Source organism: Triticum dicoccoides, chromosome 4A, assembly GCF_002162155.2.
Source record: "Triticum dicoccoides isolate Atlit2015 ecotype Zavitan chromosome 4A, WEW_v2.0, whole genome shotgun sequence".
NCBI classification, from domain to species: domain Eukaryota; kingdom Viridiplantae; phylum Streptophyta; class Magnoliopsida; order Poales; family Poaceae; genus Triticum; species Triticum dicoccoides.
In genome coordinates this window covers 619,518,069-619,533,596 of record NC_041386.1, presented here as the reverse complement: position 1 = coordinate 619,533,596, position 15,528 = coordinate 619,518,069, and the positions used below count along the sequence as shown (strand labels likewise).

General features: G+C 43.6%; 1 pseudogene; it reads left to right on the top strand.

Annotated features, from left to right (window-relative positions):
• The first annotated feature begins 5,375 nt into the window (after positions 1-5,375).
• LOC119283855 lies at positions 5,376-6,582 on the top strand (annotated as a pseudogene).
• The last annotated feature ends 8,946 nt before the right edge of the window (positions 6,583-15,528 follow it).

Here is a 15,528-nt window from a genome sequence, read left to right as displayed (position 1 = left end):
TCCTTGCTATAATCATTGAAGCAAAAGAATTTTCAGGGGCTTAGATAGAAGAAAAGTGTGTTCGAGGCAAAGTGAGGAGGCATGCAATTAAAAGCTAGTTAGTTTCTCCCAAACACAATATCTTCCAATTGAAGAGCGTTGCACTATGTTTGCATCTTTAGGATTGTTGGTTTTGCACTTCCGTGCCACATCTTCGCACTAAAGGGATTCAAGTTCCATGCCTGATTTTGATGCCAAAATCCCACCCAACTTTATACCTCCTGACACGATCTCCACCTCGGTGTTGTGTGTTGATCCAAATGGGTGTTGCAAGTTTACCATGGTGCAAGGAGCGACTAATATTGTTCCAAACAATAGTTCAAAGAGAGCCGTACTATGGATTAACAAGGGCATATACTTGTAAGACAGAAAAGTGTAATGGAGGACGGTATATCTCTTGTTTTATTTCAAATTAAGGTGGCTTCATCTTGAATAGTGCAGCATATATGCACACCCGTAGCGTGCACAATTAGAATATTTTAGCATGCATGGTGCTCTTGTTTATCAAATATTGATGTTTGCCACACAACAACAGATCTATGTGCATCTGGAAGGGGAGGAACACTATGAAGATGTTGTTTGGATCGGATCGTCACCCACTCCGAGTTGCAGCTGAAGAAGAGCCAGTGTATATCGTACTTGAAGTCTCTCGAACCGTCAATGAATGATTCCCTCAAACTGTGCACGAGCGATCCGGAAGACCGAATGCACGACCTCTTCACAGTTTACAAGCGTACAGTCTTCATGATCCGACAGCGATTCGCCGTCCAGAGCTAATCATCACCGAAGAATTAGAGGGAGGAGATTATAACCACATTGGGCTTCTAATTATGAGGAATAGAGGGGATTAGATCTAGCTCTAATTGGATCAACTAGAACTAGAGTTAGAGGAGGCTCCAAAACATATGTTTCTCAAGGGCCAAATCTTCAAGTATATATAGGTTGGAGGAGCAAGGAGGGGGGGCCACAAGGGAAAATGTTTCTTCCCCTTGTGCCGGCCATAGGAGGGGGAGTCCCCCTCCAATTCGCCCCCTTCCTTCTCAGGGATTCAAGGGAAGACACGTTCCCTCCTTATTACCATCCATTGATCTAATGCTTGTAAATATTAGTACGATGTAATAGAGTTAGTCAGATTTTTAATTGGATTCCTAAAACTAAGATCGCCAGGATTTCTACTCCTAATGGAGCAGTTGGTAGCCTGGTACTCCGGTTTTATTTTCGTCCGGTTTTATTTCATCCCACCTCCCACTACTGACTTTTTTCTTAATTAATAACTCCACCCTCCTGCTGGTTTTTTTCTAATCTAATTCAATCTATTGATCCTTCCTTAGTCACAATGCACTTACATGTAGCCCCGACAGATCGGTATGAAATAAAACACAATCATCAATCAATCCTTGATTCTCTTTTATAGGACTTGTTGCCATACATGAACCATACGATAACTTCCATATACAAAATAAAGGGAAACACAATCAGGTTTTCTTCCTTTCCAAAGTTCTAGCCACCGACCCCCTCCCTAGACCGCGTTCTTTTTCCCATGCCACCATCGACAATCTGCTCTCACATTTCCTCGTCCTCCCCACGTTGTGAAGTTCCAACGCACAACTACACACACACCAGTGACATAGAAAACCACCGCCTCCTCCTCCGCGACACCGCCTACTCTATTTTTCCCCTCTGTGTGGCGACCTGAATGGAAGGCGGTGGATCTGGGATGCGCCTGGTTCCACAAGACGTCAGGCGTAAGGAAGGATGGAAAACCACCGGCTGGATGGCCAAGGGTGGCCCATTGAAGGTTTGAAACCTCCTATGGCGTAATTTTGTGCAACCTGCATGAAGATTGTAGGAGCTATCCATGTGGTCGTTCCATCAGCAACAAGTACGCATTGGATAGCACATAATTTGAAATTCTTGACGGAGTTGACTGACCATGACTTTGACTCTCACAATGTTGCATGTTCTTCGGAGTTGACTGGTGGCATTTTTAGGTTATTACTACCATGAAGATGAGAGGAACATCGAGAAAAATCCTTTCCCTAAAAAATGGATGGGAGGAATATCTTGGTCTATGATTTCATGATGAATAGGACCCTGAGAAAGCAGGATGATGCCCCGTTGATTCTCTTTGAATTCGGCTACAGTGGGAATGTGTATAGTCAGGCTTGGAGTGAGCGCTCCATGCATGTGTGTCAGTGGCACTCAGAGATTGGTTGTGCCGCTCTTGTGAGGGTGTGTGGGAGTGGTGTGCTCGAGACAGGCCAATCTCGTGAGCAGGTGCGGAGATGAGTTGCACAAGAGAAACATTGGTGGGATGAACCCAAACCTTTATTTTTTTTCTAATATGAATTATCCTTCCTTCTTAGAAAAACATGTTTTGAGTAAAGTTATCTTTACTGTAGACATATATTGACAATTAATCAAGTATCAACATCATTGCATGCTTATTGTGTGGAATGTGTGTCCCAATGTTGACAGAAGGTATAAAAAGATTGTCTTGGAATTATTATTTTCTTGGGAAGATATTGCCCTGAATTCTCATTTCTCATCAGAAATTTAGTATCCATTTTCGTTGATCTTATTTGCAACATGTACAAGTCAGTAATAATCTAAGGGGGTGCCCTACCGGAGAAGATTATGATAGTTGGACAAGAAACTTGGTACTGTCGTGCAAGGTAGAGGTAGGAGAAATAGGAGATAAAAACATGCATGGTGGGAGAAGGAAGTCGAGTGTCGCGTGGTAGGACATGGAGTGTGGAAGAAAGACAATGACGAGATGTATGTACCTACTAGATCATGACCATGAGATATCATCCCATAAAAATGGCCTTTGACTCTCATGTCACATGAATTTTCTCTTTGTATATATATATATTTGTTAGTCCGTGGCAACGCACGGACACTTAGCTAGTATAATTTAGTTTCATTCACAAGCATAACCATTGGATCAAAACTCGCTCTGTGTTGTCGCCTTGGGAATGTTTGTATTTGGCCCGTGTTGGCTTGTTCCCTCTCAGCTGGTGAAGTGGGGAGCTCCTAGTCGGGGCCTTATTCGCCGGCTAGGAGATCTAGCGCACACTAGCTTGCAGGAATGTGCTGGCCCTTCTAGCACTCACCGTTAACTTTTGAAAAAATACGAATCTGATTTTTCAAAAAAAAGAAAGAAAAATCCCAAAAATAAAAAATATTAACGAGTTAAAAAATGTTCACAAACTTCAACAAAAGGTTGATATTTAGAAAAAATAAAAAATTTGGAAAAATTCATTGATTTCGAAAAACGGTAATCATATTGAAAACAATTCAAATGATTTTAAAAAATTTCATGCACTTGTACAAACAGTGCATAATTTTGAAAATTTTACGAATTTTAAAAAACACATGGATTCTGGAAAAAGTTGATTAAATTTGAAGAAAAAGTTCATGAATTTTGAAAAATCGTGCATTTTGGAAAATAAAAATAAAAAAGTGAATAAAAGGAAAAGAATAAATAAAAAGGTAAAAAGTAAAAAGAATAAACAAAGAAGACCAGTCCAAGAAAAAACATAATCAGAAAAATAATTAAAAAACGGCTTCCTGCTGCACCCCTAGATGGGCCGGCCCAAGTAAGAGCACCTGCAGTGCTAGTTAACAAAATGCCTGCTGACAGTCGCTAAAGGCGCCAAATAGGAAATGACAGTGAAGTGTCTCACGGAACATTATTTGTCTTCTTTTCTCGACTGTTAGGCATGGGCCTATGCCGCTGGGGTTATAGGCCCGTTTCGTGTGTGTTTTTGTGGTTCATTTCTATGAAGAGAGGAGATGGGTGGACATATCCATTTATTAGCTTAAGGACGCAGCCGCCCTTCCTGATATGTACTACCTCATCTTTTTAGAGCCCGATTTTGGGCTCAAAAGGTTGGTGTAGTAAAAAAATGAGCACGAAAACCAGCTTTTTTGGGCATGAGGAAGCCTCATCTCCAACAACAGCAAATAGGGCACAAAAACACATTTTTTGGGCACGAAATAGGGCAAAACTGCTCCAATAACTGCCCTAAAATAGGGTGGGAGCGACGACGAGCGTATCCAGGTCGAAGGACCCAGCCATGGCACGCAACAACCGGCAGGCAGTCGGAAGATCCAAGGTTTCTGACCATAGGCGGGAGTCCGGATGCATCCTCGCATTTTTGGGCAGTAGCAAAAGTGCCCTATATTGGCCGCACGAGAAGCCTCTTTTTTAGACTTCCCAATTTTTCTGTTGAAAAATTATAAGTTTGGGCAGCTGTTGGAGTCCGTTTTTTGCCCTCTCGTGATCTAAACACGTCTCATGCCAAAAATAGGGGTGATGTTGGAGATGCTCTTATGTTCTTATTTTCTTTTGTTTTTGGTATGTTAACATTTTTACTTTTTATGTCCGCCTTCTTGTTTTATCCTCTTTCATTTTTTCAAAAAAAAAATCTTTCTGTTTCTCTACATTTTGTAAGCAATTAACCTATAAATTGTTAGAGTTATTTTATGTTTTATTCCTCCAAATGTGTGATTAACATTTTTTCAAATATCCTTTCAATTTTATTTTTGAAATTCTTGATTAACATTTTTATATACATGATAATTTTTTTAATTATTTTTAATAAATGTTAAACTTTTTTATACACATTTAACATTTCCTAAATGCTTGATTAAAAATTTTCAAATAGTTTTTCATATTTTTTTTCCAATGCTTGTTTAATATTTTTATATACATGGTAAAAGAATTATCATTTTTTTAATACATGATCAACAATTTTTCTATACACAGTCAACATTTTTCCAAATGCTTGATTTACATTTTTCAAATACTTGTTCAATATTTTCGTTTATTTGAGTTTTTTTTGTAATTTATATTTATAATATTGTACAGTATAAACAAAAGTACGAAAATAAAGCGAAAAACGAAAATAGAAAACGAAAAAAGAGGCTGTGGCCTGCGGCGCGGAGGGCCGGCCCTTAAGCGAGTCGGAAGAGGCGAAATATAGGGGCGCCCGACAACCACAAGGTTTTACTCGATCCCTCAATCTGGCGACGCGCCGCCGCCCACCCCACGGCCACCTCCGCCGCCATTCTGCTCGGGCTCAGGCCAGCCGCCGCCTGTAAATCTGCTACATCTTCTTCAATCTTAACCGGCCCTCTGTGATTGAAAGCCATGCCATTTCCTTGGTTCCTCACCATGTATGTATAGCTAGGTACGTCCAATCCATGTATTGATGTATAGCGAGTTACTCGAACTGAGGAGATCAATCGCCTCCACTCTCGAAAAACAGTTCCTTCCCCCCTCGCTCACGTGCGTAACGACGACCGATTTGATGGCTTCGAAGTCGACGATGCGCCGGTTCGTGAACCTGATCGTGGACGACCACATCCCCGGAGCCAGATCGCTGCGCCGCATCGACCTTAGGCGCCACAAGCTGTTCAACACGACGGTGGCCGTGCTGCCCCTGGACGGAGACGCCGCGCCCGCCGCTGCCGACGACCGCAAGAGTAAGAAAATGGGGACGATCAAGCTTCCCGCCGCAGACTTCAACTTCCGAGGCTCGGGTTCGAGCCTCTACTGGTGCATCCAATGCTTCCCGCTCGCCGGCCGCAAGGTGCTCTGCGTCGACCAGTGCGGCCGCACCTCGCTCTTCGACGCCGACGCGAAGCAGATGGACGACATCCCCTACCTTGACACGCCCAAGCGCATGCCCGTCTCCATCTTCGTCCCCGGCGCCGACGACCGTGACGAGAGCATCTACATCATGGAGGGTCGTCCCGGACTCCCGGTAGAGAAGAGACAGGAGCTGACGGTGAACGGCTGAGCGATCAGTACGAGGTCTTTGTGTACCGCAGACCAACCTTGACCTCCTCCACCAAGTCCTGGCAGCGCCAGCTCCTCCCGCCGCCGCCGTTCGTCCGTGACCCCAAGGTGCTCGACCACGTGATCACCTCGCACGTGGTGCTCCGCGGCGGCTCCAGCATCTGCATATCGGCCGGGGGTATAAACCTCCTTAGCCAAAAAACAGCCGAACGTTCGGGCACCTACTGCTTGGACACGACCAAACACACCTGGACCCAAGTCGGCGACTGGACACTGCCGTTTGTAGGCAAGGTCCAGTATGTGCCGGAGCTCAAGCTTTGGTTTGGCATCTGCGCCGACGACTGGCAAATTGGTGCTGCTGACCTTTCCAGCATGGACACGGCCAAGGACACGGACTCCCGTCAGCCAGAACTAGTAGGTGCTTGAAAGGAGCTGGAGCCACTTCCAGAGTGGACGGAGATACAGTGTCCTCAGTTTGTCAGCCTGGGCTCCGGGAGGTTCTGCGTCGCGAGGTTCTTCCACCACTCTTGGATACATCCCTGGGCTTCTTCTATAATCAATATGATCCAAATGTGGATGAATATTTCACCGTCTTGACTGGTATGGATCTGGTGCCAAGCTTCGTCCATGGCGTCGATACTGTTAAGACCGCCAGTGCCGCATGCAGCAATGGCGGCAATAGGAAACCGCAACTTCAAATGATCAAGCACAATTCATGATGCCACATGTCTTAGAGCATCTCCAGCGGTTGGCCCTATAGGGGGCGCCTAAAATCGCCACCTGGGGGTGAGCCGGCGTAAAAATTGGGCCTCGGGGCGAGTTGGTCCCCAACCGCCGGTCCCAGGGCCGCCCCCAGGCGCTTTTAAAAATAAAATACTTGTGTTATCTTCTTTCTATTGACCTTCCTAGATTAAACATGTTGAACGAGTGATGGCTTCGTCCGCAATGCTCATACATCCTGCCCAGCAACAACAGCACTGGAAGGCCGTCACGGCCAAGCCCGTAATGAAATCGAGGGAAACTACGGTGACGAGCGCGAGTTCTTTCAGACTTTGGCTCGCAACCTCCAGGTTCCAGCCATCCTCGCAGACAGATTGCAGGCTACGGCAGGACAGTTGGGCATAGTGATAATCGCAAACCCTGCTGCGTAACACCGTCAAGCTCTAGGAAAACATAAGCGAGTCGCGGCCCCACCTCCTGACACACTATCCTACTACATTCAGTAAAAATTAACCACACAAAATCGTATCCAATCAATGCAAACAGAAGTGTTGGAAGATCTGGTTCTCAGATAAGGAGTTAATCTATGTGGAGGAAACAATTCCATTTTTGTGGTTGTCAATTGTGAGGATAGTACAAAAACTAGAACCCAGTGAATTTGTATATTCGGGGCAAGAAACGCGTGATCCTCATGTTTTGGAGGACAAGAGTAAACTGTTCACTGCTAATGAATCCATGATTATATTGTACCACAGTTGAGATCTGCTTATGGAATAGAAATTTAATGTGTCGATGAGGTGCTAAACAAACAGTAGGCCAACACATTGCAGATGACTCATGTTTAAACAAGCAAAAGAGAAAGGGGGACACGACATGTAAGGGGTGTAGACACCTCTTTATTCACATGATAGATGTAGTACAAAGTTAAGTACCCAGACATATCCTTTAAGAACGTCCATGCCACATGAGAAACGCGATGCCACTCGCTATGCGGGCCAAAGCTTGATTTTCTGAGTTCTCTTCCTGCATGGGATTCTTCTCGGCTCCCTCAAACAAGGCAATATCACAATCTAAGGGCGTATATGAGGCCTGATATAAATTTTCGTATATCAGTTCAGCATCTCGTCCTTTGTGCAAGTCATCAACGGCGGCCACTATCAAATCAACCATATGCTTATAATAACCGATGCAAGCGTTGAGCTCCAACACTAAGTCGCCCATCATATGCAACGTGGACGTCACGTTGTGAACGGTTAGGTTGGCAGCGGCGACGGCCAGCCCACGCGTATCTATGGCGGAGGCACCTGTTGGTTCGGCCGAGAGCACGCCAACACAATAGTGGTAGGATATCTCAGGAATCTTTGAGCATGTTGTGTTGATGACAGACGAGGTGCTGGCTATGAGGCCCGGGAGCATGGCTAGGGTGAGGAAGAAGAGCACGGTAAGAGTCTGCATTTGTTAATTTGTTTGCAAGTACATCATACAAAGCTTTTTGCGAGGATTGATCACTGCACTCCGCAAGTCTAATTTAAGCACCGAACCGAGCAAGGAAAGAGAATCATACATTAAATGTAAAGATATCCAAATAAATCAGGGCCATCACTGCATGTTGATTAACCAAAGATACGATCTGTGTTTATAAGGGCAATATTTTTTCTTTAAAGTTATGTTCACAAATGCGTGTGGTTTAAAGAGCCAGCCCGGGAGTATTTATTTGGATATCTTTACATTTAATGCATGATTCTCTTTCCTTTTTAGCCTATTAAACAAAAGGCTTATCGTATCTTTGGTTTATTAATGACCAGTAAAAAAGTCGCATCTTTCTTCTGTGAGGATCAATAATCAAGTTTGATAGTAAAACACGTGACACAACAAAGTAATATATACTTAGCCACATGATTTAAGATGTATATTGTCATAAGCCTTTTGTTTATGTAGAAGGAAGTAGTGAAACAATAAGCCCAAGTTCTGATTACATCGTTACAAGAGGAGAGATATGGCAGAACATAGTTGCAATATAAAAAATAGAGGGACATGAGCTGAAAGCTGAATTATTTTGCTGGCAGATCAAGATCGGGAAGAAATGTTCTTAAAGAAACGAATGAAAATGCACTTATTACTGAATGGATGAAACGATTCTTTTCATGGAACATGATCTGGACAAGGCTCAAAACCTGAAACTCTTGCTTTCAGCGTTTGAGCAAATGCTGGGTCTCAAAATATACTTCCATAAAAGTGAATCGTTCTGCTTTGGAGAAGTCATTGAGGCGGTGGCCGATTATGGTGACCTATTTGGTTGCGTACATGTCCAATTCCCGATTAAATATCTGAGAATACCGATTCATTGTCGGCGCCTCACCATTGCAGAGTGGAAGCATGTAGAGGAGCGTCTAGAGAAACGGTTAAGCAGTTGGAAAGGCAAACTGCTCTCAGTTGGGGGACGGTTGCTTTTGATTAACTATGTCCTCACAAATATGATTCTCTATATAATATGACATCCCTACCAACCTAATTCATGCATCGTCTATGAGAAACATGAAGAATGGCAAACACAACACAACAAGATATGTGTAGTTAAGAGATGAGATGATTACAAGGTCTTCTTGATCATGAGAGGCTTGAGAGGCCCGACGGGCGCTTGGAGTGGCCACATGGCTTCTAGGTGGTAAATGTGTGGCTGGAACATTATGGCTAGATGGTATATGCTTCTGGATGAACAAGCCTCTATCTTCCTGGACTGTATCATGATGACCCTCATGTTCCTCTTCCTCATCGTCATCATCCGGTAAAAAACATGAGAACTATGGAGGGACACAAAAAGAAAACGAATTAGTGTACCTATGATTCACGTATCTTAACAAAAGTTGGTAACTAAGCACTCTACCACGGTTCGAGAGACATAATTAGGAGGCGAAGGCGTGGGTGTTTTGTTGGGGAACGTAGTAATTTCAAAAAATTTCCTACGCACACGCAAGATCATGGTGATGCATAGCAACGAGGGGAGAGTGTGATTTACGTACCCTAGTTAGATCGACAACGGAAGCGTTTGGTTGATGTAGTCGTACGTCTCCACGGCCCGACCGATCAAGCACCGAAACTACGGCACCTCCGAGTTCTAGCACACGTTCAGCTCGATGACGATCCCCGGACTCCGATCCAGCAAAGTGTCGGGGAAGAGTTCCGTCAGCACGACGGCGTGGTGACGATCTTGATGTACTAGTGTCGCAGGGCTTCGCCTAAGCACCACTACAATATTATCGAGGACTATGGTGGCTGGGGGCGCCGCACACGGCTAAGAATAAGATCACGTGGATCAACTTGTGTCTCTCTGGGGTGCCCCTGCCTCCGTATATAAAGGACCAAGAGGGGGAGGCCGGCCGGCCACATTGGGCGCGCCAGGAGGAGTCCTACTCCCTCCGAAAGTAGGACTTCTCCCCCAATCCTAGTTGGAATAGGACTCGCGAGGTGGGAAAAGAGAGAGAGAGAAGGAGGGGCGCCGGCCCCCTCTCTCCTTGTCCTATTCGGACTAGGGGGGAGGGGCGCGTGGCCCAGCCCTGGCCGCCTCTCCTCTTCTTCCACTAAGGCCCATTAAGGCCCATGTAGCTCCCGGGGGGTTCCGGTAACCTCCCGGTACTCCGATAAAATCCCGATTTCACCCGGAACACTTCCGATATCCAAACATAGGCTTCCAATATATCAATCTTTATGTCTCGACCATTTCGAGACTCCCCGTCATGTCCGTGATCACATCCGGGACTCCGAACAAACTTCGGTACATCAAAATGCATAAACTCATAATAACTGTCATCGTAACCTTAAGCGTGCGGACCCTACGGGTTCGAGAACAATGTAGACATGACCGAGACATGTCTCCGGTCAATAACCAATAGCGGGACCTGGATGCCCATATTGGCTCCTACATATTCTATGAAGATCTTTATCGGTCAGACCGCATAACAACATACGTTGTTCCCTTTGTCATCGGTATGTTACTTGCCCGAGATTCAATCGTCGGTATTCCAATACCTAGTTCAATCTCGTTACCGGCAAGTCTCTTTACTCGTTCTGTAATACATCATCCCGCAACTAACTCATTAGTTGCAATGCTTGCAAGGCTTAAGTGATGTGCATTACCGAGAGGGCCCAGAGATACCTCTCCGACAATCGGAGTGACAAATCCTAATCTCGAAATACGCCAACCCAACATGTACCTTTGGAGACACCTGTAGAGCTCCTTTATAATCACCCAGTTACATTGTGACGTTTGGTAGCACACAAAGTGTTCCTCTGGCAAACGGGAGTTGCATAATCTCATAGTTATAGGAACATGTATAAGTCATGAAGAAAGCAATAGCAACATACTAAACGATCGGGTGCTAAGCTAATGGAATGGGTCATGTCAATCAGATCATTCACTTAATGATGTGATCTCGTTAATCAAATAACAACTCATTGTTCATGGTTAGGAAACATAACCATCTTTGATTAACAAGCTAGTCAAGTAGAGGCATACTAGTGACGCTTTGTTTGTCTATGTATTCACACATGTATTATGTTTCTGGTTAATACAATTCTAGCATGAATAATAAACATTTATCATGATATAAGGAAATAAATAATAACTTTATTATTGCCTCTAGGGCATATTTCCTTCAGTCTCCCACTTGCACTAGAGTCAATAATCTAGATTACACAGTAATGATTCTAACACCCATGGAGCCTTGGTGCTGATCATGTTTTGCTCGTGGAAGAGGCTTAGTCAATGGGTCTGCAACATTCAGATCCGTATGTATCTTGCAAATCTCTATGTCTCCCACCTGGACTAGATCCCGGATGGAATTGAAGCGTCTCTTGATGTGCTTGGTTCTCTTGTGAAATCTGGATTCCTTTGCCAAGTCAATTGCACCAGTATTTTCACAAAAGATTTTCATTGGACCCGATGCACTAGGTATGACACCTAGATCGGACATGAACTCCTTCATTTGCTGCTTCCGAAGCAGCTATGTACTCCGCTTCACATGTAGATCCCGCCACGACGCTTTGTTTAGAACTGCACCAACTGACAGCTCCACAGTTTAATGTAAACACGTATCCGGTTTGCGATTTAGAATCGTCCGGATCAGTGTCAAAGCTTGCATCAACGTAACCGTTTACAATGAGCTCTTTGTCACCTCCATATACAAGAAACATATCCTTAGTCCTTTTCAGGTACTTCAGGATGTTCTTGACCGCTGTCCAGTGATCCACTCCTGGATTACTTTGGTACCTCCCTGCTAGACTTATAGCAAGGCACACATCAGGTCTGGTACATAGCATTGCATACATGATAGAGCCTATGGCTGAAGCATAGGGAACATCTTTCATATTCTCTCTATCTTCTGCAGTGGTCGGGCATTGAGTCTTACTCAACTTCACACCTTGTAACACAGGCAAGAACCCTTTATTTGCTTGATCCATTTTGAACTTCTTCAAAACTTTGTCGAGGTATGTGCTTTGTGAAAGTCCAATTAAGCGTCTTGATCTATCTCTATAGATCTTAATGCCTAATATGTAAGCAGCTTCACCGAGGTCTTTCATTGAAAAACTCTTATTCAAGTATCCCTTTATGCTATCCAGAAATTCTATATCATTTCCAATTAGTAATATGTCATCTACATATAATATCAGAAATGCTATAGAGCTCCCACTCACTTTCTTGTAAATACAGGCTTCTCCAAAAGTCTGTATAAAACCAAATGCTTTGATCACACTATCAAAACATTTATTCCAACTCCGAGAGGCTTGCACCAGTCCATAAATGGATCGCTGGAGCTTGCACACTTTGTTAGCTCCCTTTGGATCGACAAAACCTTCTGGTTGCATCATATACAACTCTTCTTCCAGAAATCCATTCAGGAATGCAGTTTTGACATCCATTTGCCAAATTTCATAATCATAAAATGCGGCAATTGCTAACATGATTCGGACAGACTTAAGCATCGCTACGGGTGAGAAGGTCTCATCGTAGTCAATCCCTTGAACTTGCCGAAAACCTTTTGCGACAAGTCGAGCTTTGTAGACAGTAATATTCGTCAGCGTCAGTCTTCTTCTTGAAGATCCATTTATTCTCAATTGCTTGCCGATCATCGGGCAAGTCAACCAAAGTCCATACTTTGTTCTCATACATGGATCCCATCTCAGATTTCATGGCTTCAAGCCACTTTGCGGAATCTGGGCTCACCATCGCTTCTTCATAGTTTGTAGGTTCATCATGATCTAGTAGCATGACTTGCAGAACAGGATTACCGTACCACTCTGGCGCGGATCTTACTCTGGTTGATCTACGAGGTTCAGTAGTATCTTGTTCTAAAGTTTCATGATCATCATCATTAGCTTCCTCACTCACTGGTGTAGGTGTCACAGAAACAGTTTTCTATGATGCACTACTTTCCAATAAGGAAGCAGGTACAGTTACCTCATCAAGTTCTACTTTCCTCCCACTCACTTCTTTCGAGAGAAACTCCTTCTCTAGAAAGTTTCCGAACTTAGCAACAAAAGTCTTGCCTTCGGATCTGTGATAGAAGGTGTATCCAATAGTCTCCTTTGGATATCCTATGAAGACACACTTCTCCGATTTGGGTTCGAGCTTATCAGGTTGAAGTTTTTCACATAAGCATCGCAGCCCCAAACTTTCAGAAACGACAACTTTGGTTTCTTGCCAAACCACAGTTCATAAGGCGTCGTCTCAACGGATTTTGATGGTGCCCTATTTAACGTGAATGCGGCCGTCTCTAGAGCGTATCCCCAAAACAATAGCGGTAAATCAGTAAGAGTCATCATAGATCGCACCATATCTAGTAAAGTACGATTACGACATTCGGACACACCATTGCGCTGTGGTGTTCCGGGTGGCGTGAGTTGCGAAACTATTCCACAATTTTTCAAATGTACACCAAACTCGTAACTCATATATTCTCCTCCACGATCAGATCGTAGAAACTTTATTTTCTTGTTACGATGATTTTCAACTTCACTCTGAAATTCTTTGAACTTTTCAAACATTTCAGACTTATGTTTCATTAAGTAGATATACCCATATCTGCTTAAGTCATCTGTGAAGGTGAGAAAATAACAATATCCGCCACGAGCCTCAATATTCATCGGACCACATACATCTGTATGTATGATTTCCATCAAATCTGTTGCTCTCTCCATAGTACCGGAGAACGGTGTTTTGGTCATCTTGCCCATGAGGCACGGTTCGCAAGTACCAAGTGATTCATAATCAAGTGGTTCCAAAAGTCCATCAGTATGGAGTTTCTTCATGCGTTTTACACCGATATGACCTAAACGGCAGTGCCACAAATATGTTGCACTATCATTATCAACTCTGCATCTTTTGGCTTCAACATTATGCATATGTGTGTTACTACTATCGAGATTCAACAAGAATAGACCACTCTTCAAGGGTGCATGACCATAAAAGATATTACTCATATAAATAGAACAACCATTATTCTCAGATTTAAATGAATAACCGTCTCGCATCAAACAAGATCCAGATATAATGTTCATGCTTAACGCTGGCACCAAATAACAATTATTTAGGTCTAATATTAATCCCGAAGGTAGATGTAGAGGTAGCGTGCCGACTGCGATCACATTGACTTTGGAACCGTTTCCCACGCGCATCGTCACCTCGTCCTTAGCCAATCTTCGCTTAATCCGTAGTCCCTGTTTCGAGTTGCAAATATTAGCAACAGAACCAGAATCAAATACCCAGGTGCTACTGCGAGCATTAGTAAGGTACACATCAATAACATGTATATCACATATACCTTTGTTCACCTTGCCATCCTTCTTATCCGCCAAATACTTGGGGCAGTTCCGCTTCCAGTGACCAGTCTGCTTGCAGTAGAAACACTTAGTTTCAGGCTTAGGTCCAGACTTGGGTTTCTTCTCTTGAGCAACAACTTGTTTGCTGCTCTTCTTGAAGTTCCCCTTCTTCTTCCCTTTGCCCTTTTTCTTGAAACTAGTGGTCTTGTTTACCATCAACACTTGATGCTCCTTCTTGATTTCTACCTCCGCAGCTTTCAGCATTGCGAAGAGCTCGGGAATAGTCTTATTCATCCCTTGCATATTATAGTTCATCACGAAGCTCTTGTAGCTTGGTGGCAATGATTGGAGAATTCTGAGATTAACTCCCAATTGAATCAAGTGATTATTATACCCAGACATTTTGAGTATATGCTCACTGACAGAACTGTTCTCCTCCATCTTGCAGCTATAGAACTTATTGGAGACTTCATATCTCTCAATCCGGGCATTTGCTTGAAATATTAACTTCAACTCCTGGAACATCTCATATGCTCCATGACGTTCAAAATGTCGTTGAAGTCCCGATTCTAAGCCGTAAAGCATGGCACACTGAACTATTGAGTAGTCATCAGCTTTGCTCTGCCAGACATTCATAACATCCGGCGTTGCTCCACGCAGCAGGCTTGGCACCCGGCGGTGCTTCCAGGACGTAATTCTTCTGTGCAGCAACGAGGATAATCCTCAAGTTATGGACCCAGTCCGTGTAATTGCTACCATCATCTTTCAACTTTGCTTTCTCAAGGAACGCATTAAAATTCAACGGAACAACAACACGAGCCATCTATCTACAATCAAGCATAAACAAGCAAGATACTTATCAGGTACTAAGTTTCATGATAAATTTAAGTTCAGTTAATTTACTTAAAGAACTCCCACTTAGATAGACATCCCTCTAATCCTCTAAGTGATTACGTGATCCAAATCAACTAAACCATGTCCGATCATCACGTGAGATGGAGTAGTTTCATTGGTGAACATCACTATGTTGATCATATCTACTATATGATTCACGCTCGACCTTTCGGTCTCCGTGTTCCGAGGCCATATCTGTATATGCTTGGCTCGTCAAGTATAACCTGAGTATTCCGCGTGTGCAACTATTT